We start from the raw sequence: 23,396 nt of genomic DNA, 5'->3' as shown, positions 1-23,396 counted from the left end.
TGCCAAAAGACTTTTGCTTTCAGTTTTCTCTCTTCGCTTCCTGGAACTACATTTTTTACCCTTCTATTTTTTTGGCTCGCCTGGGACTCTTCATTTTCACTTGCTCCCAAGTTTTCATGTCTTCGTGCTTCTCCTTGTTTTCGGAGGTGACTGTTGGTGCTTCGTTCTTTCGCAAGGTGATCGTCTGGTGCGGCTTCGTTATTGCCTCAATCCCCCAGTGCTTATCATCTTCTCCCATTTGCAGGTTAGTTTTCTTTCTTCTTTTACTTCCTTCACTTTTCTTTTTCACGCTTGCATTGTTCTGTTTTTTGGGAAAATTTTGATCTTGCCTGAATTTATGTTGGAGAGCTTGAATTTTTTCTTTGTCTACTACGTCTGATTGTTTCTACGATACATATTATTTCTAGGGTTTATAGACCTTTTCTCGTTTCCTGCTAGCTGATGCTTCTAGGCCTTTGAATGTTGTTATTGCTTTTAATTGTGTCCTCGCATTTGAAGTTTTGGAACGATGAACTATTTGATTCTGAAAAAGGTTTGTCTCTTTTTAATGATTTTCCTTTGGCATGTTTGATGCATTGATAGTTCCCTTTGCTGATAGATAAAAGGCTACGACTTTGATGACTTTCTGGTTTGTGATTTTCCTTTTGGAGTGTTGCTCTGTTGAAAGAGGGTTATTTTCTTGTTAGGAGGTGTCGAAATGAAAGCTTGTAGATTTTTCCTGAGTCCTTATTCCGTTACTGCCTCCAAAGGATGCCCCTGGATCTTTGGTGTGTGTCCTGGGGTTTTGCTTTTGCTGTTATATCTGACTTCTTAACATTTGCGTGCTTTAGTCCGAGTTGTATCCATTTATGCCCAAGTTGCTTTCTTTGCCTTGCCCGAGCTGTTTTATTAGTAACCCATTTTCCTTTTTCTTACTGTAGGACTTAGTTGACCCATGTCTTCTCACAAAAATATTGTCGAGACATCCTTCAGAGTACTCGAGGGTATGTCGGACTGGCTGGACTCCCTTGTTTTGATGTGTGTTTCTGTGGTAAATTCTGAGTACTGTGCGGAGCATAGGAAACATCACAGGATTTGTAGCAATCGGGAGCAAGAGAAGGATTATGAGTTAGTAGCGCCTGATCCTGACGAGAGGGTTTGTTTTCCTTCCTCGGTCCAGGGGGAACGTCCCTTCTTTTATGCCTATGACTATTTTTTCACCCAAATGAACATTACCTTTCCCTTTACTTCTTTTGAGACCAATTTATTGTGGTCGTGCAATGTATCTCCATCCCAACTTCACCCGAATTCGTGGGGATTCATTAAAATCTTTCAACTGTTGTGCCAAGAATTGGATGTTAAACCTTCTCAAACCCTCGTTCTTTACCTCTTTATTCGTGGGGATTCATTAAAATCTTTCAACTGTTGAGCAGGCTCTAGTACATGTGTTGGAGGAGAACTGGGGAGAGCCTCCACATCTTGATACTAAAAGGTTTTTAGGGGATCCCTCACTTCTCCGAGCTGAGCTGGGTAGTGACCGACTTCTTTTCTCTCTGTTTTTCTTTGTTTTTTTTGTTGATTTTGTTTCTTTTCTTCCATTTTTGTAACTTGGTTTTTACTGTATTTTTTAGAGATGGCAAAGAATAATGATTTCATGAAGGCCTTTAAGAAGGTGAGGAAAGCTACAGCTGCCTAGAACATCTCGGCTAAGGCTGATGGGGAAGGATCTTCTCAGGTCCCACCTAAAAGGCCGACCTTGAGCACTTCTGGGCCGAGGAGGGTGATTCCTACTCCTCAAGTCCATTTGGTTGATCCTCCCCAAGCTTCTACTGCTACCTCTTCTCCGACTACCGGCCCTCTTCCAAAAAGACAGAGGACTATTGACCCTTTTAATTTGGACGCCCCTGATTTTGATGATGTGGGGTTTGTCGATCATCAGATTGCTCCTTATGGTGTTGTTCCTGCTGATGATGTATCCATTCTTCGACATCTGGACTTTATTACCCGAAGCAGTATCAAGATGGCACATATAGGAGCATCCTTGTTCCGAACTGCCCAGGATTTTCCGGTTCATGCGACAAAGGCTTTTATGGAGGAGGCCAAGTCAGAATTCGACAGGATCAAGGGGTTGAAGGATGAGCTAGATACCAGAGTGATAAAGTTGGAGCTTGACTTGGAGAATAAGAAGGCTCGGGTTAGTGCGGTTGTGGCTTCTGCAAATGAAAATTTGAAGGATCAGGTCCGAGTTCTTGCTCCCGAGCTCGATCTGTCTCTCTTCAGTTTGGACAACATTGTGGAGAATGGGAAGATCGTTCCTGCCCCGGATGAAGATGATGATGATGTAGATCCACCTCCTGTGCCGTCCTCCAAGGCTTCTGTTGCCCCGACTTCTCTAACTCCTGCAGCTGAGGTCGACCACCCTGAGTCAGATCCTGATGTTCAGATCCTGAACCGGTCGGATAGGACCGTCGATGCTGTCCCCCTCCAAACTTGTCCTCCTTCGCCTCGAGATGCCACCACTGGAGAATCTTTGAAACCTTTGTAGCTTTTGCTTATGTATCTTAATGGCCCAGTTTGTGGGTCTTCGAACTCTATTTTCTGTTTGACTTTGTAGTTGCTCTTTTTTTAGCAACTTTATTTAGAAAAACAAATGCCTTTGAACACTTGAGGTCGACCTTTGGGTGGCCTTCTGAGTGTTGTTTGTAGTAGCTTTGCTTTTCTTCTTGATGTGTTTTGTTTGCAGTCTTTTGGGGCTTCCAACAATCTTTAAGAGTGTTGGAGCTTTTTACTGTCTGACCTCTTTTTGATTTCCTTTGTGTTGGCTTATTTCCTTGCTTTGGTCGAAGTGTCCTTTTGAAGCTAGTCTTGTTTGACTGTTCTTTTTAGTGTTTTTATAGAACACTTGTGAATTGATTTTGGGAGAGGTCGTGGGTTTCTTTGGTTTGAGCTGTGTCCCTTCTAGCGCACGACTTCTGCCGGTCAACTTCTTTCGTTTAGTCTTTATGAGTTATTTTTAGTAATCGCTTGGATTTACTTTTTATAACTCTGTCGCTTTAATTGGTTTGGGTCGACTTCTTCATGTCGGTCCCTTCTAAGTTATTTCTAGTAATCCATTTTCAGGACTGGCCAGGCCTCTTTTCTATGGCTTACTTTATAACTTTTGGTCGCTTTGATCAGGCTGGTCCGACTTCTTTATGTCGGTCCATCCTAAGTTATTTTTAGCAATCTACTTTTTCTAAGACCTCGTCAGGCCTCTTTCTATGCATCACTTTTTTATAACTTTTGTGGTTTTGATTGATTCGTCCGACTTCTTCAGGTTGGCTCGGTCCGAGTTATTTTTAGTAATCCCTTTTTATGGGTTACTTTTTATAACTTTTGGCATTAATCTGTTTTTATCGCATTTTCATCTTGTCGATTTTGTAGAAATCGGGCAGCGTGTTTGCCTTGCCGTCCTTTATCGAAATCGGACGATAAATTTGTTTTTCATTGTGATCGGGCGGTGAATTTGGGTTTCACCTTGCCGACCTGTAGCTAGGCGATGAATCTTTTGCGTTCAGATTAATGTCTCTTGATAGCAAGATTTTGTAGAGAATCTAAAAAGCTTTATTCAACTAGAAAAATAGACATGTAGGAAAAAAGTATATATACATGTGGGTGCTTACCCTTCTAAGTCAAGTAATTTTGCAGATCTAGTCTTGGCGCCTGATGAGGCACATAAGTTGGTAAATTAGAAATTATTAAAATAATTATGCTGCAAGTATAGTTCTTAACTCACCGAAAATCTGCCTATCAATTTAGAAATATGTCACAGAGAGTTTAAATTAAAAATTACTGGGAGTTGGAGTCCCAGGTCGTCTCCCAACGAGTTGCAGAAAAGTGTGATATTTTATTAATCAGATGTTCCAAGAAGTTGAGTTAAGTAGAGGGAAAATTAAAAAGAGGAAATTTAAATAATATGAATAAAAGCCTTGACTGGGAGTTGATTAGTTGGAATCTCTATTATTGATGGGATGATTTCAAGATTAATTTATAATTAATGGTTGTTCTGTTTAGTTATCCCTTACTAGGTAAAGGAAAGTCAAACAAGTTGGAATGCTAGATCTATTCACGAGTTGCAACCCACTTAGTTCAAAGGGATTGGTGTTAGTGATTAGATAACAATCCAACAGTTAACCCAATTACAATTTTTCTTTCAATCCTTCCAACTTAAGAGTTCCTTTCAATCAACTCCCCATCAAGTGAGGGAACTACTCACTCATTGCAAATAATAAATCCATAACACATGAAAGGGAATTAAAAGAAGACATGATTATTGGAATGGAAAATAAATTAAAATGGGAGAAATAATCCTTGTATGAAATAATCATGAAAATATTCAAATAACAAAATTGAACAAAGCAAAGAACATGGAAGAATAAAACCAAGTTAAGAGAGCGAACTGGAATGACGAAGTCTTGACGAGGAAAATAACTCTTCTCAATGTTCCAATGCTAAGATCAATTGAAAATTAAATTTCTAAAAACCTAGAGAGAAAAACCTAGAGGAGGAAAAACTAGATCTAAAACTTTCAACTGTGTAGAATGAATGCTCTCCTTTGTTTCTGCATATTCTCTGGCTCTAGTCTGCTGTTTCGGGCCGAAAACTGGGTCGAAATAAGGTCCAAAATCGCCCCCAGCGAAGTCTATAGATTATGCAGATCGCACATGTCACGCGATCGCGTCATCCATGCGGACGCGTCATTCGCGCTTTTCCTTGCCACGCGTTCACGTCGTCCATGCTACCGCGTCGCCTGAGCTTTTCTAGTCCGTGCGGCCGCGTGAGCCATACGGCCGCGTCACTGCGATTTACTCTCCTTCGCGCGGTCGCATGAGCCATGCGACCGCGTCACTTCTCGCTGGTTATCTCCTCAAATTCTTGTGTTCCTTCCATTTTTGCTAGCTTCTTTTCCAATCTCCAACTCATTCATGCCCTATAAAGTCTGAAACATTCAACACACAGATCACGGCATCGAATGGAATAAAGGAGAATTAAAAATACATAATTAAAGTCTCTAGGAAGCAGTTTTCAAACATGTTATAAATTCAGGAAGGAATTATAATTTCATGCTAATTTAATGAATAAGTGGGTAAGGATCATGATAAAACCACACAATTAAACACAATATAAACCATAAAATAGTGGTTTATCAACCTCCCCACACTTAAACATTAGCATGTCCTCATGCTTAATTGAAGGAGATAAGGAAATAAGTATGAACACGCAAAAACTCATGAAATGCAATGCAAGCCTATATATATATATATATATATATATATATATATATATATATATATAAATGCAACAATATGATTCTTGCCCACTTGATCAAAAGTAAATAAGCTCTTCAAAACAATTAAAAATCAAATTTCACTAATTCTATCATTATACAATAAAACAGATAAAGGTGCAAGAAGATAGCTCATGAAAGCAGGGAACATGAAAATTCAAGCATTGAACCCTCACTGATAATGTATGTACGCTCTAATCTCTAGTGTATAGGGTAATCACTCTATCCTTCTCTAATCATGTTTTCTAACTTTTGTTCTTCTCCTAACCAATCAACAACAGTTAATATACCAATGCAAACATCATGAGATCTTTTCAAGGTTGTAATGGGGCTAAGGTACAGGTAGGGGTATACATATGGTTAAGTGAGCTAATAAATTGAATCTTTAATTAACCCAAGCTTCAACCCAACCTATATATTTTTAATGTAATCTTAAAGTTCATACCTAGCTACCCAGAATTCTCTTTTTCTATTCATACTCATGTATTAACTTTATATTTGGTTCTATCATATGTGCATTGATCTTTGAATTCTAAATTTAACATTGGGGTCATTTTGTCCCCTTATTTATTTATAAAATTTTTTTGACATTAAAATAAATATAGCTTATCAATGCACATAGATTTTTAATTCTTATAGTTACATGAGTAGGTATCCAAATTCCCATTAAATTCTCATGACACATTCTCTTAACAACTTTTGTTCCCACAATTTCCCATACTTAACTAGCACACACAATTCTATCTTAAGTTAACCAAAGATTCAATTTGGGATACACAATTATTTTTCATCTTAAGGTTAGTAATGTGGTAAAATATAGAACAAATGGGATTTAAAGGCTTAAAGTGGTTAACAAAGGTAATTGAAAAGGGTAGGCTTAATTTGGATAAGTGAGTTTAAACAAATAATGGCCTCAATCATGTGCAAGCATGCAAATATAATAAATATTAGACATATAAGATAAAACAAAATATAGATCACAATCATAAAGAAGTAAACACACAAGAATGAAATAATTATGGTTAAATAGTGTAACCATACATAAAGGCTTAAATCTTTCATAGGTTGTGTGTTCTTTAGCTCAAATATCATGTTCCAAATACAACTCAAGCAAATTTATCATAAAAATTTTGAAAAATTAGTGAAATTTTGTTCCAAAGATAGAGTCTTAAAAGAAACTTATTGTCTTTTCAATCAAGTAGAACATGCATGCAACTATCCTAACCTATGTAATTTATTCTATTCTATAAAAGAAAGAAAATATAACTAAAATATCCTAATTATTGGTGCTAGGGAAAAGAAATTACCTCCGGAAGTCAGGTACTGACCGACCTCCCCACACTTAAGGCTTTGCACCGTCCTCGGTGCCGTCTGTCAGGAACAGGGGTGGGCTGGTGGCAGTATCTCCACAGTCGGGACTGTCATGGCTTCCTGTGCTGGTAAAAGAAGTGGAGTCAGGGGTATCTGAGTCCCTGAAGTGTCCCTTAAGTAGCTCCTTGAGGTGTTTGAATCGGCGTTCGTTACGGCGCTCTCTCAACTTAGCTTTGTGTTCTTGCCGATCCAACCTTTCGATTATCTGCTGGAGCAATTCATCAGTTGTAGGTGCTTGTGGTGTTGAAGAAGGATTATCTTCAACTGGAGCAGTAGGAAGACTTGTAGTGGCTGCTGAAAGTCTGAGGTATTTCCCGCTAGGGACATACTGATCATCCCGTGGGAGCACGGCTTTGGTGTCCCCAGCACTGTAGGAGACTCCGGCTGCTGAGACAAGATCTGAGACCAAGGCGGGGAAAGGTAAGTTGCCCGCAATTTGTACGTGTCCCATAGCATTCCGGATATGTCTTGAGAGATTCAGAGGTTGGTCTGTAAGGATGCACCATAGTAGAACGGCCATGTCCGTAGTGAAGGAGGACTCATGAGTGCTCGAAAAGATGTAATAGGACATAATCTGTGCCCATACGCGAGCCTCCAAGGTAAGTGCTGAAGCCAAGATTCTCTTAGGGCGGGTACGGTGGTATCCGTAGATCCAACGGCTGCCAGGTAATGCGATAACTCCGAGAACGGATTTCCAATTAAATTGGTACCTCTGGTGCTTAAGTGTGGCTTCTTGGAAGGCGTCCAGTCCTTCTGGAATAGGGGGAAGACTCAGAGCTTGTTGAATGGCCTCTTCTGTGATGGAGACTTGCTTCTGCCAGACATAAACAGACTACAGGGTTGGCATGTAGAAGTTAGAGTAGAACTCAACTACCCAAGAAAGATTGACCTGCCTTGGCTGTCTCCGTAGGAAACCCCATTGTCTTCGTTCAATTTGCGGCTCAACAAAGGTAGCAATATTGGACGGGAGGATAAGAAGGTATTCATTGTTATAGTTCCTTTCTGCCAGGATAGGGAACATCTGCTCACAGTAGCGATTGGGAAATCGCGCAGTGTCCTTTGCTGGAAAGGCTTTCTCCTTTTCATCAACCTTTATTATCCTTTTAACTCTTTTTGTTGAGGGCTTGACTACGGTTGAAGAGGGCTCTGCCACTAATGCTCATTTAGTGCCTCTTCTTGCTGGGGGTTTAGGAGTCGCTTTCTCCTTTCCTTTCTTGGTGGCCATCCTGAAAAGGGAGGAGAAAGTAAATTAAATTCAAATAGATATGTAGCAAGGAAGAGAACGGAAGAGTGGTGATGGGTGCACATTAGGATGTAGATGACATTAACACATGCTCTCGAGTACATGTGAAAACCCAATAATGGAAAATAGCTAGTGCATATAAAGACAAGTGACTGCAAGGTGTTTATTGGCATGCCGGCAAAGGGCATGAGTAGCATAGACCAAGCAATACTTTGTAATAAACCATCACGTTTGTATTGACAATTAAATTCAATTAATACAATAGTAAAGAAAAGTTGTGAAAAGCAAGCATTGAATAGTATAACAACATAGAGAAGTGCATAATGCTATTTGAGCTTTTTCACAAATACATGGCATGCATGGTAAATAAGATATAGAAAGTATGAAGGTGAACATGCAAGCAATCCCTTAAATAGAATAAAAATAATTGTCAAACAAATTGCAACAATCCACAAGCATATAATGAGGGATAAAACTCAAATAAAAATTTCTAACACCATGTAAAAAGGAAAGAAAGAAGAAGGAAAATATGAATAATGAGAGGAAAAAGAAAAGAAGAAGAAAATAACATATAAAATAATAAGAATGATAGAAAAAAAGAAAGAGGGAAGAAGAAGGTAAAACCTTGTTAATGGACGTGAGAAGGATAGAGAGTGAAAGGTGAGATAGAAGGGGGAAGGGGGAAGGAAGAAATAAGGGGGGAAAAGAAAAACTAGGATTTGGAGGGGAGAAAGATAAGATAATTTGGCAATTTAGGTTGAGCTGTGAGGCGCACGCGACGCGGCCGCGTGGGGCACGCGTTCGCGTGAATGCGCTTCAAGTAAGGTGACGCGATCGCGTTGGTCACGCGGTCGCGTGACCCATATTATGCATCTGGCGCGAGTGCAGCCTCGCTCCAGCACAACTCTCTGTTCAAATTAAATTGTTTGCCAAAATTGGGACGGCGCGATCGCGTGGGTCACGCGATCGCGTGAGTGTGCGCCAGGAGATGGATGACGCGGCCGCGTCAGCGACGCGGTCGCGTGATAATGATTGTTCTTCCAGCACCAATCCAGCATCACTTTCGCACAATATTTCATTGTGCACTCTTTTACGTCGAAAACTTCAGGGCACGCGGCCGCGTGGTGTAACAACCCCGATTTTCGAGTACGCGAGATCTTTTCTAAAAGTACGAATTTCTCCAGAAGATCAGTAAGGGGGAAAACCTTTGATATATCATCGAGTATCTCAATCCTCATTGTCATTATGTCATCTTTAAGTTAGAACCTTTTCTGAGACAAGCTCGATAACGCGGTCGCGAAGAACCTAGTTTTTGAACCGTATCGGTTAGGAGTTTTGATTCAGTTTTTCGTAAATAGTCTTAGTTTGACAAACCGGACCCGCTTTATGAGAGAAGAGAGATAATAGGATGATATTATTATTATATTAGTATTAGAAGCTTCTTGAATGATATTATAAGGTTACCTGATCAGTTTTAGTTAAAAATAGAAAACCGGTTTAACCGGGTTCACAATTTACTGGTGCAGCTTAGCACCAGCACTCTCTGATGACTTTAGCAATGCTAAGGCCTCATTATTCATGTTTTATTCTAATAATAAATATGTTACTAGTGTCATTTATTCTAGTAGCTCAAAAAATAATTTTTAGAGATGTTTTTGCAAGTGTTCCAATACATCTAGTTTTAGTAGTTACACACTTGAGATATTTTAATATTATTTTAATCCACCTCCAAGCCAACCAATCACAACTCACCCTACACCCCCAAAACCCCCAAGGCTGGCTCATTTTCACTTTGTGGCCGAAAATAGGTAGAGAGCAAAAGAGAGAAAAGTTCTTAGTTCCAAATCTTCAAAGCTTGATTTCTGCTGAACTAAAACTCAAATCAAAATTCCAATCCGACCAAAATGATCCTCTCTTCTTTCTCTACATGATCATATGACTTATCGAGGCTGGGATCAAGGTGAGTTGGCTGCACTATCTCTCTTTTGATTCGGTTTCGAGAAAACATGCTTAAATATGTGTTTTCTTGATGTGATTTAGGAGGAAAAAAGTGCTTAAGGACCACCTGAAAGTTTGATTGAATTAGGAGCAGCAAAACCAGGTAGGGTGTCACGAAATTAATCTTGATTATTTGTGTTTGAGTTGTGTGAATGTTGTATAAATTGGATGTGCTAAAAATTGGTTGCATATATGATTGATTCTTGGTGAAAATTTGGTGAAATTTTGATGAAATTTGATGAAATTCAAGCTTTAAAGTTCATGTTCTTGGGCAGCTAGAAAAACGAAACCCTAAGCTTAAATTGAGGTTCAATTTGTGTTAAAATCATGTAGAAAAGATGGGGTTTTAGTGGCTGCTAATTTATTATGAATTATAGTAAAAATCGGTTGCCGAAAAAACTGAAAAACGGGTAAAAACAGAGAAAGAATCTGAAGAATTTATGAAGAACATTAAGAACACTTTGAGTGTGATGAAGAACAATGAAGAACAGGCCTTAGATCTTAAAAAGGGCAAGGAAGTAAAATTTTTGGTGTTTAAAGGGTTGTCTGGTAATTTCTAAAAGTTAGGGTGGTAAAAGTAGAAATATTAAAAGTTACGGGTGGTAAAAAGTGAATTTTAAAGGTTAAAAGTAAAAGTAAGTTAATTTTTGAAAATTTAATGATAAAATAATAAAAAATAATAAAATATTAAATAATAATATTTAATTAAAAATAATATTTTAATAAAAATAATAAAATAATGCGGAAAAGGCAGTTTTCTGTAAAAGCTTTAGAAAGACAACTTTAAGCGCAGAATCTCATAATTACCTTCATAAAACACTTAGGGAATGGTAAAAACATATTAGTGAGGCAAAGATAAATAAAAGATAAAAAGTTGAAGAAAAGATAAAAATCGAAGAAAAAGTCTGTAAAGTTTTAATGATAGAAAAACAGACAGAGACTAGTGAACGAACTAGGGCAACATAGTTAGTCCTGGAATTGCGAATAGGGTTAGGTATTATATGAAAATTTAAACTGTTTCAGTATAGACTTAATGAACCTATACTTGGGATAGGCTAACTGTTCATACCGAAATTTACATAAGCTTTAAATACATACGTTAAACAGAGAAATCGGAGCAGAGTAGAGAAACACAGACAACAGAGTAACCAGAGTAAATTAAAGAGATAAAGAGAAAAAGATTAATATAGATACAGATGAAAAGAGTAATTAGAGAAGAGAAAAGAGATACAAAGAACATAGTAATTAAAACAGAGTAAAGAGATACAGAGAAAAGAGAAACCAGAGCAGAGTAAAGAGATATAAAGAGAAGAGTAATATAATAAAGAGATATTTATATATATTAGTTGCTTGATGCAACCCAGAGCTATATATATATATATATTAGTTGCTTGATGAAACCCAGAGTTATATTTAATATATATTAGTTGCTTAATGCAACCCAGAGCTTCTGTAGGGAAACTAAGTCACCTACAGCTATTTTCCGCTTCCCCAGAGTAGAGCAGAGTATATATATATATATATATTTTCCTGCAGTAAGCAGAGGCTGTCTCAAATGAGCGGCTATTCTTATCTGCGCATTTATTTAGGAACGGAAATTCGTATTCGGGAAATCGGGATTACTCGTGACCGGATAAATGTCGGGATTGCGGGCAGCCAACCGACACATGAGCTCATGGTCTGTACTAGGGCTAGACATGCATCATTCTTGTCTGCGCATCACTCTCTGTTGCATTCTTTTTTGTGTGTGATCTATTTCTTTATATTTGTTTGTTCGAGTGCTATGTCTATGCTTTATCTTCTTGTATTCTTTTGCTTGTATTCTGTTCTTTATTTTTCTATCTATTTTTAACCTCTGTTTACTATATTACTGTATTCTATTATCTATCTGCTAATCGAAAACGAATAAATGAACGTAACTAACAACGCCGACCTTACTAAGAACTCCCCAGTTCTTACCCCTTCTCTCCCTTCCTCCCCCTCAGATGGTGACGGGCGTGATCTTCTATGAGTTCGAGGACCCTTACGTCTACGAGGATCCGGTACATCACAGTTACTTCATCATGGGATTGGAGCCTCGTATTAGACGATATGCGTTACCTAATTGAGCTCTTCAACATCCTCTGTCTAGCCCGCATTTGACCCTGATGCTCCTTACGACTTTCCCTTATCCTGGTTACATCCTGACGCACCTGGACATCCTTTTCCTAATGATCCTGAGCACCCTATACCAGCTCAACCTTTGAATGAGGCGGTACCTGAGCCTATCATTCCTGATGAGCCTGAGTTAGCTGGTGACTACGTACCTGTGATACCACCAGAGTGGGATTTTCCCCCTGAGTCGATCCCCGACTTGCCACAGCCTGATGGGCCGGCACTACCGGACAGTGGAGTGGCTCCTATAAATGCGAACAGACCTGTGCTCGCGAATGGTTTTGTACATAGTGACAGCAGTGTTTCTGGTGGATCTGAGGGTATAGCTGTAGCTGCGGACGATGAGGAGGAGAAGGATCCTGAGATAGAGATAGAGCAGGAGGAGGAGATGGACGAGCCTCACGACGATTCTCCGAACGGCCACGTGTAGATATAGTTTGACTGTGGAAGGGGCATTCTTTTAATGACACTCTAGTCTGACATTATCTGATAGTTAGTCTCTCACTTGTGTTAGTACACCCGAGAGCTAGGAGCTATATAGTGGTTAGGCTAGCCTGGGTGCCAGCTTAGTGGCTTTTTGTATGGGCCAGGCCCTGAGAGTGTCGTGTAAATATTAGCTACATAGGATGACGAGGATGTAAACTGACTTGATCTTGTGTAAACGCTACATGTTTTGTTATAGTGTACATGATGTATATTATCAGTTGTATTTCTATGTTTCTTTATGCCGCTATTCTATTACTCTCAATGTATGCTTGTTTATTTTACCTGACCATCCGCAAACAAAAAAAAAAAGTTACTCGCAAAATTGGCATCGCTCTAACAAGGAACAGGCTCATATATTAAATAATAAATAATAATTAGGAAGGATAAGTTAGTAACACTTAGCTTCTTGTATGACCAAGGCATATTGGGAGTTGGGTCATTACAAGTTGGTATCAGAGCAGTTCGTTCCCAATAGAGCCTGGGGAGTGGACTGACTATGCTTCATTGCATACTCTGTTGTGTGTCTCATGCTTATAGGATATCTATGTGATATGTGTTGCATGATTGTCTCTGTGTTTTCATTCTGGGAGTGTTCACACTTGACTTGAAGTGTTAAGACTGATCACCTTAATAATGATTGTTTGGTGTAAATGGGACCACGATGGGTTCACAGAGACGAGGCGTACGGGAAGGAATTCCTAATGTTAACTACGAGAGGGAACAGAAGACGTTTATGACTACCATGAACGCTGTGGCTGAGGCAGTGCGTGAGGCTGCAGTAGCAGCGGCTAGGGCTGTTGATCGTCTTGGAGTGAGAAACAGGAATGAGAATGAGCATGGAGAAGATAGTGGAAATGATGAGAATAACTTGGGGCATCTCGAAAGACCTATGACCCTTGCGACTTTTCTGAAGGTTAAACCGCCTAAGTTTAAAGGTACACTCGTTGCGACTGATGCTGACAACTGGTTTCGAGCTATTGAACGATCACTGCGAGCACAGCATGTTTCGGAAGGCCAATACGTGGAGTTCGCTACTTATATGCTGGAAGGAGAAGCTGAGCATTGGTGGCAGGGGATACAGCGACTGTTGCAACAAGATGAAGGCGATATTCCTTGGAATACTTTTAAGGATGAATTTTATAAGAAGTATTTTCCGAGGGCAGCTCGTGACGCTAAGGAGATGGAACTTATGCAGCTGAAACAAGGTAACACAACTGTTGCAGAATATACCCATAAGTTTGATGACTTGTGCCATTTCTCCAAGATCTGCCAAGGGAATCCTGCTGACTTTGAAGAATGGAAGTGTTTAAAGTTCGAAAGGGGCCTTCGTGAGGATCTGATGAGTTCAGTAGTTCCATTGGAGATACGAAATTTGGCTGAACTGGTTAATAAGTGTAAGTTAGTGGAAGAATGTGCTAAGAAGGTAAGTGCCTCTAAAGCAAGTCGTCAAGGATTTCCACCAAGGAACTACAATAATTATAATTGGCAACCACGAAGGACAAACATCAAGACACCTGGTGTGCCACAGCGAAGAAACCCACAGGCTGGTAACATCCCTGCTCGCCCTATGGGTGGAAATGGAGGTAGACCAAGGCAGGATAATGGTAAACGACCTCAACAGGCGCAGGTGAACACTACATGCAAGCGATGTGGGAAGGATCATGGTATTAAGCCGTGTTTGTTTGGAACATTCAATTGTTATAGATATGGAGGAACTGGACATATTGCTAAGGAATGCCCAAAGATATTCGCTCGGAATTCAGTACGAACCCAACAACAAGGTCGAGTGTTTGCCATAACTGCTGATGATGCTATGCAATCAGACGCCCTGATCCAAGGTCAGTGTATTGTCAAAGATCGATTTCTAACTGTACTATATGACTCGGGTGCATCGCATTCCTTTGTTTCTTTAACTGTTGCTCGTGAGTTAGGACTAGATTTCTCTGAGTTGAACTTTGATCTGATTGTCCATACACCTGCATCCCAAAATGCTTTGACTAGTTTAGTGTGCCTGCGAGTACCATTCACTATTAGGAATAGAACTTTTATACATGATCTAATCTGTTTGCCTCTATGTGGTTTAGAAGTTATTCTAGGGTTAGATTGGTTATCTAAGTATCATGTTTTCCTTGATTGCTATGAAAGAACTGTTGTTATTCCGTCTGATAGTTTAGATATTAAACCATTTCTATCTCATACTTTATATCTGAATTCTGTAAGAGTTGCATTAGACGGGAGTGATTGTGAGGGGTACGTTCTGTTAACGGCTAGCTCGAGTGATAGTGAACTAAGCTTAGAACGAATCCGAGTAGTGAAGGAATTTCCTGATGTTTTCCCGGACGACATACCTGAGTTTCCTCCTCAGCGAGAGATAGAATTCAGCATTGAACTTGTACCTGGAACTGGACCGATTTTCATAGCACCGTACCGGATGTCACCACTGAAACTTGCAGAGTTGAAGAAGCAATTGGATGAGCTACTTGGAAAAAAATTTATTCGTCCCAGTGCATCACCTTGGGGAGCTCCGGTGTTGCTAGTGAAGAAGAAGGATGGTGGAATGCGACTTTGTGTAGATTACCGACAGTTAAATAAAGTCACTATCAAGAACAAGTACCCACTTCCACGAATAGATGATTTAATGGATCACTTAAAAGGTGAAACTCTGTTTTCGAAGATTGATTTGTGATCGGGCTATCACCAGATTCGAGTGAAAGAATTAGATATACCGAAGACTGCATTTAGAACTCGATATGGTCACTATGAGTATATGGTTATGTCGTTTGGACTAACTAATGCTCCTGCGATTTTCATGGATTACATGAATCATATTTTCTGTCCGTACCTCGATCAGTTCGTAGTAGTCTTCATAGACGATATTCTCATCTATTCGAAGACAGAAAGAGAGCATGAAGAGCATCTAAGGACTGTATTGCAGATACTAAGGACTCGGAAGTTATATGCTAAACTATCAAAGTGCGAGTTCTAGACAGAGAAGGTAGCATTTTTGGGACATGTTATATCACAGGGAGGAATTGCAGTGGATCCTTTAAAAATTGAAGCAGTAGTGCAATGGGAACTACCTACGACCGTTACAGAAGTTTGGAGTTTCCTCGGACTTGCTGGATATTACCGGAGGTTCATCAAAGGATTTTCACAGATAGCCTTACCTTTGACTTACCTTACACGAAAGGAAGTTCCGTTCGTTTGGACGGCTGAGTGTGATAGAAGTTTCAAGATGCTTAAGGAGAAGTTAACAACTGCACCTGTATTAGTATTACCCGACCCGCAGAAACCTTTTGAAGTATACTGTGACGCTTCTCATAAAGGGCTTGGATGTGTGCTGATGCAAGACAAAAATGTGGTGGCTTATGCTTCCCGGCAGCTGAGACCTCATGAACGAAATTATCCGACGCATGACTTGGAGTTAGCTGCAGTGGTGTTTGCTCTGAAGATCTGGAGACACTATTTGTATGGCGCTCAACTAGAAGTTTTCTCTGACCACAAAAGTTTAAAGTATATTTTTGACCAGAAGGATCTTAATATGCGACTGCGAAGGTGGATGGAGTTCCTGAAGGACTATGATTTTAAGTTAAGTTATCACCCAGGAAAAGCGAACGTGGTGGCAGACGCTTTGAGCAGGAAGAATTTGAATATCTCTTGGATGATGATAAAGGAAGAAAAGTTACTCGCGGAATTTGAGGACCTTAAGTTGGCTATGACTGAGACGTCAAGTGGAGTCCGTTTGGCCCAATTGCATATAACTCCAGATATTAAGATTAGGATTCAGCAAGCATAAGCACAGGATTCAGAAATGATGACGATGCTGAGACGGATGAAAGTAGAGGAACCAGAAGCTGTAAGATTAGATCGTAGCAGCCTCTGGAGATACAAGAACAGAATTTGTGTGCCTAGCTCTGGAGATTTACGGCAAAGTATTATTGCAGAAGCTCATCAAAGTAGATTTTCTATGCATCCTGGAGTAACAAAGATGTATCAGGATTTGAAACAAATGTTCTGGTGGCCGGGCTTGAAGAAAGAGGTAGCTGATTATGTCTCAAAATGTTTAACCTGCTAGAAGGTGAAGGTGGAACACCAGAAACCGTCAGGAACCCTGCAACCCTTAGAAATACCACAATGGAAATGGGAGCAGATCACTATGGATTTTGTCACGGGATCGCCAAGGACCTCAACAGGACACGATGCCATTTGGGTAATTGTGGACTGATGACATGTCATCATGACATGTTTTTCTATGCCTTTTTCCTTTGTTTTCAATAGGTTTTATGCACTTTCTTGAGCCGTAAGCAAGCCAAGTTGGTAGATTTTCATGTTTCCCTTAATTGAATCAACCATTTATGAATTCATGCCATTTCATGAGGTTTTATGCTATATTTGTTGCATATTATGAAAGAATGAATACCTCATGATTTTGAGCATAGCTTTGATGAGTTTGGTTGATTAATTATAGGTGAAGAAAGCTTGGAGAAAGGGTGAAGCAAGAAGGAAGGGCTAGGAGTAAAGAGAGGACAATGGAATAAGTGAAATTGAATCATGAAGCAAAAAGTTGGACCTAAAGTTAGCCTCAAAGTTAGACCCCTAACGTGAGGGCTAACGTTAGGCATGAAGATTACTCCCTGGGCACCCCACGTTTGCGCCAACGTTAGCCCCCTAACTTGGAGGCTAACGTTGGCATGAGAAACTCCTCCCTGGCCACCCAACGTTTGCGCCAACGTTAGACCCCTAACTTGGAGGCTAACGTTGGCACATGAAAATACAAGGGAGAGGGGCAAAAGTTTGCGCCAACGTTAGCCCCCTAACTTTGAGGCTAACGTTGGCGCCACACACCACAAGGCATACAAGGGGTATACTTCCAACAAGAATAACTTGAGCTACAGAGCTCCAAATGAGGTGATTCAAGAAGCATTGGAAAGTAGGAATCAAGAGCTTTCCAAGCATATATGGCACTGCATGGTGGACACTAAAATTGAGGGAGAAAACTGCCCCGCAATGTGCATAAACGAACATGGTGGCAACCTGCAGTGAGGCCAACTGACCTCTGCACCTTCAAAGGAGTATAACTCGAGCTGTAGAGCTCCAAATAATGTGCTCCTAACGGCATTGGAAAGTAGACATCCAGGGCTTTCCAACAATGTGTAATAGTATGGGGTGGACAATACATTTGAGCCTCTAGAACTGGCATTTTCGCCAACGTTTGAGGGCTAACGTTACCTCAAACGCTGCACACCAAAGCCAGCGACCTTGCCCTCTTCAAATGATCATAACTTGAGTTGTAGATGTCCAATTGAAGTGATTCCAAGTGGGTTCGAAAGCTGACATTCAGAGCTTTCCAACCATATATGATAGTCTATATTGGGCATAAAATTGGCAACATGACAAGAGGACAAATTTGGCGCCATAAATGTGCATAAGGGAGGCCAACGTTAGGGTCAAAGTTAGACCCCTAACGTTGGCACCAACGTTCATACCAGCAAGTTTTGTGGGCTGCTATGAAAAGTTGGAGCCAAAGTTAGACCCCTAACTTTAGCTCCAACTTTTGGTCCAACTTTTGCAAAACTCCAACCCGGTTCATTTGGTTCACTTCGGTTCCTCCTCAAACTCCAAGAGCAATCAACCAAGGCCTCTTTCAACCCAATTCCACCAAGAGCAAAGGCCCATGATCATCACTCAAAGGCACAAGAAATAGATAAAATAGGAATTTCATTTAATTATAATTTGTTTTTAATTTCATTTTCATTTCCATTTTGTAAAGCCTATATAAGGCATCATTTTCATATTTGTGAGGAGGCTGGCTCCACTAGGGAGCATTAGGATTTGAGAGCTCTCTCTTAGTTTTCAATTTCGTTTTGAATCTTGGGTTGAGAATTGAAGAAATTCTGTTTCAATCTCACCTTGAGAATTTTCTTGTTTACTTTCTCTGCACAATTGAATTTCCATTCCTGTTTACTACTTCACCTTCTCTTGGCTTCTGCAATTTACTTTTCTTTAATTTCTCTTGCAATTGTTCTTGTTGGATCTAGGAAGGCATTGAGATCTAGACTTGGTTATCTAGTCTCTTGGGTCCTGAGATCTTAATTCCAATTTTACATTCTCTGTTTATTGCTTTTCATGTTTATTTACATTTCTGTTTTGGTTCCGAATCAATCAAATCCATCTTTTACTTCTCTGCTTGTTGCAATTTAACTTTTCCTTGTTTAATTTCTGCAAATCCAATTCCCAATTCCCTTTACATTTAATGCAATTTACATTTCTTGCAATTTAAGTTTCTGCAATTTACTTTTCTTGCACTTTAAGTTTCTGCACATTTATTTTCTGCAACTTTAAATTCTCTGCATTTTACATTCTGCTCTCAAAATTTCACCCAACCACTCCATGTTAGCTTGACTAAACTAATCACCCACTAAAATTGCTTGATCCATCAATCCCTGTGGGATCGACCTCACTCCCGTGAGTTTTTATTACTTGATGCGACCCGGTGCACTTGCCGGTTAGATTTGTGTGTTTTGGGAGAAATTTATTTTTCACCAAAATACTCATCAAGTTTTTGGCGCCGTTGCCGGGGATTGATTAGATCAACAATGATTATGTGGGTGAGAAGTCTAGATCAAGCATTTTTTTTATTTTTGTTTTCTGTTTCAAAGTGAAACCAAGGTGTTTGAGTTTTTGCCTCACTAAGAAATTCTCATCTCTGATATGAGTAATTTCAATTTTCCTTGGTTGTGTGTTTTACAAAACTCAAATAGAGTTCAACTCATCTTATGATCAAACAAATTCTATGGGATATCACCCACCATCACCAATCTCTAATGATGGCTGGGGATATCACCAAGAAACTTCAAATTCTGGGCACTCCAATTCATGGAGCTATGCTTCAGAACCACAAGATGAGAAAGAAAATCATATGGGATATTTCTCTCCACCACAAAATAATGCAAGTCATGATTCTAATGGTGGCTGGGAAGGGAATTCTAGTGCTCCATATGATAATCATCCAAAGATATCATCACTTGACCATACTTCAACCGAAAGCCCCTTTCAAAACTCACCACCCACACAAACTTCCATGAACCACTCATGGTTTTCAGAATTTGAGTCTAGGTTCAACAGAATGGCGGAGGAATATCAACAATCCTGGAGGGAACTAGAAATCCTTTCTCAGGAGACAGATAAGCAATTGGAGGACACAGATAAACGCTTAGAACTACTAAGCAAGGAAAATGAAGACCAATTGATGGATGTGAAGGATAAAGTGGAAGAGCAAGATAAGGAGGCCACTGCATCAAGTGAACTTTCAATGAATAATGAGGTGGTTGAACCTGAAACTGCACTTGAGATGACAAGAGAACATGAAGACTCACAACTCTCACAAACCTCCCTGGACCAAAACACCTCAACATTTGAATCCATGATTGAAAGGTATGACGAGGAGATGAAGAAATGTTGGGAAGATCGACAAACCTCCCCCATGATAGAGCGATTGAAACAAATGTTGGGTGTAAAAGAGGAAGTAGAGGAGCAAGAAAGTGAAGAAGTCATTCCAAACTCAAGTGAAGCAGAGAAGTACATAAAGGAGGAGTTCATGGAACCACCAATACAAAAGGCTCTAGATGAATACAAGACTCCAACAATCACACAACCACCAAAACATGGATTCAAAGAAGTGAAGGCAATTGACAAAAGCACCAAGAAGAGGATTGTGACCAAACTACCAAGGACAACATTCAAGAGGAGGTCAACCACAAGCAATCCAACCCCTGGACCAATAGCAGGCAAGCTCAATCAAGCCATGTACAACAAAAAGCTTGCTGAGAGGAAACCAAGACAGGGGGCAATAGCTGAATCTTCTCCTCTCTTGAAGTCATTCCTCTTAACAAATTGGAAGAAGAGGAAGAAAGTAAACAACATGTCAACAGTAGGTACATTTCTTTTCCTTGCTTTGTTTAAATTTCAATAAATTGGCATATGGTTACATTCTAAGTTTGGTGTTGCCCTGCAACAAACTGTTTTCCATCTTCATGGATGATTGCATCAATTTTACATGAAAGTGACACACCAAGATTCTAAGTTTGGTGTGCCACCTATTTTTCTATGCAAATCAATCCAGCAACATCACTTGTCTGCATAATCATATTGCCTTTTACAGTGTTATTTTTCTTCTTAGTTGGATAATTTTTGTTTTCCCTTTGTTTCATTTATTTACTTGTTTTTAATGCTTTCCTTCATTAACTGTTTTTGTTAATACATCACCAAGACATCCTTATTCATAACAGACTCTTCATTTGGTGATTGTATTTAACATATAACAGTTTCTTTTGTTTAGTTTTAATTCAAATAAATGGACATAGGATTGCATTCTAAGTTTGGTGTTGCTATGCAACACAATTTGCTTCAAATCTTTACTGGATACTTGCATTGATTCCAAGTGAAAGTGTCACACTAAGTTTGGTGTGCCACTTATTCTTTATGTAAAGTATTATGCTCACCTTCTTAAGCTTACAACCACAATGTCTCTGTCTCTTGTGCCTTGATTATTATCTTTAATTTTGCTTGCTTGAAACACATGTACTACTAACATTTCTTGTGTAAGACATTCATGATCCATCTTAGCCCCATAGCCACGGTTCTAATAGTTGCTTGAGGATGAGCAAGCATTCTGAGTTTGGCAAGGGAAGGAGGAAGAATAGAGGAAAAAGGACAACAATAATGAAGATGAACTACAAGGTTGTAAAGTTCCTTTTCCTCTCATTTGTTTCAAGCACCATAAACTACATGATTGTCTGTACCTTCTCTGTATGCATGTGTGTATGAAAAGGCATAGTTTGATTTCTAAATTGCAACATGGTGCTATGTCATTATGATTACCAACTTGAGTTTTGTGAATTCAAAAGCAACAAAGTATCATGATCATAAACAAACAAGGCATTAAAGAAGAGTTTAGCATGTGCATACAAGTATTGGAAAGCTAGTATGATTGATTGTTGCTTAATTGCATTGCATTTTATTTAATTGAAGTTTTCATCTAGTACGTTTTGTGAAATCTTTTGAAAATCATGAAAACCTTGAAGAAGCAAATGCAAAAATAAAGCAAGAAAAGAAAAAGGGAAAGAGTGAGAAAGCTGAAGGCTCTGAGTACCAATGGCAATTTATTTGTTAAGTGCTTGTGGTGTTTATGTATCAAGCCAAATGCTTGAAAACAAAACACTTAGAAGTCAAGGCTAGGCTCAAAGTGCAAAAGCACTCCCTCAAAGCTCAAGGCTCTGAGCATCAATGATTAGAGAGTTAAGAAAAGAAAAGAAAAATGAGCTTAATGAAGTCCTCTAATCAAATGCTTGTGGTGCTTATGTATCAAGTGGTAATACTTGAAAACAAAGCATTTAGAAGTCGTAGCTTTGTTATCAACTCAAGGGGCAAAGCACCCAAAAGGAGAAGCTAAATAAGAAAATCAAAAGTTTGTTTCAAGGAAGAAATATAAAAGAAAGATTTCATAAATTGAGCTAGATGGAAGCATCAATCATTTACATTTCTTTTGTGATTGTAGCATGCTTAGAAAACTAGCTTACCATGAACATTGAGTTGCTATTCTTCTTACCTTGGATTGTCAATCTTTATTGCATGATTCTTTTCTTGCCTGGGGACAAGCAAGGTTTAAGTTTGGTGTTGTGATGACATGTCATCATGACATGTTTTTCTATGCCTTTTTCCTTTGTTTTCAATAGGTTTTATGCACTTTCTTGAGCCGTAAGCAAGCCAAGTGGGTAGATTTTCATGTTTCCCTTAATTGAATCAACCATTTATGAATTCATGCCATTTCATGAGGTTTTATGATATATTTGTTGCATATTATGAAAGAATGAATACCTCATGATTTTGAGCATAGCTTTGATGAGTTTGGTTGATTAATTATAGGTGAAGAAAGCTTGGAGAAAGGGTGAAGCAAGAAGGAAGGGCTAGGAGTAAAGAGAGGACAATGGAATAAGTGAAATTGAATCATGAAGCAAAAAGTTGGACCTAAAGTTAGCCTCAAAGTTAGACCCCTAACGTGAGGGCTAACGTTAGGCATGAAGATTACTCCCTGGGCACCCCACGTTTGCGCCAACGTTAGCCCCCTAACTTGGAGGCTAACGTTGGCATGAGAAACTCCTCCCTGGCCACCCAACGTTTGCGCCAACGTTAGACCCCTAACTTGGAGGCTAACGTTGGCACATGAAAATACAAGGGAGAGGGGCAAAAGTTTGCGCCAACGTTAGCCCCCTAACTTTGAGGCTAACGTTGGCGCCACACACCACAAGGCATACAAGGGGTATACTTCCAACAAGAATAACTTGAGCTACAAAGCTCCAAATGAGGTGATTCAAGAAGCATTGGAAAGTAGGAATCAAGAGCTTTCCAAGCATATATGGCACTGCATGGTGGACACTAAAATTGAGGGAGAAAACTGCCCCACAATGTGCATAAACGAACATGGTGGCAACCTGCAGTGAGGCCAACTGACCTCTGCACCTTCAAAGGAGTATAACTCGAGCTGTAGAGCTCCAAATAATGTGCTCCCAACGGCAATGGAAAGTAGACATCCAGGGCTTTCCAACAATGTATAATAGTATGGGGTGGACAATACATTTGAGCCTCCAGAACTGGCATTTTCGCCAACGTTTGAGGGCTAACGTTACCTCAAACGCTGCACACCAAAGCCAGCGACCTTGCCCTCTTCAAATGATCATAACTTGAGTTGTAGATGTCCAATTGAAGTGATTCCAAGTGGGTTAGAAAGCTGACATTCAGAGCTTTCCAACCATATATGATAGTTTATATTGGGCATAAAAT

Source organism: Arachis hypogaea, chromosome 11 (genome assembly GCF_003086295.3).
Source record: "Arachis hypogaea cultivar Tifrunner chromosome 11, arahy.Tifrunner.gnm2.J5K5, whole genome shotgun sequence".
Taxonomy (NCBI): domain Eukaryota; kingdom Viridiplantae; phylum Streptophyta; class Magnoliopsida; order Fabales; family Fabaceae; genus Arachis; species Arachis hypogaea.
This window is presented reverse-complemented; position numbering follows the sequence as displayed.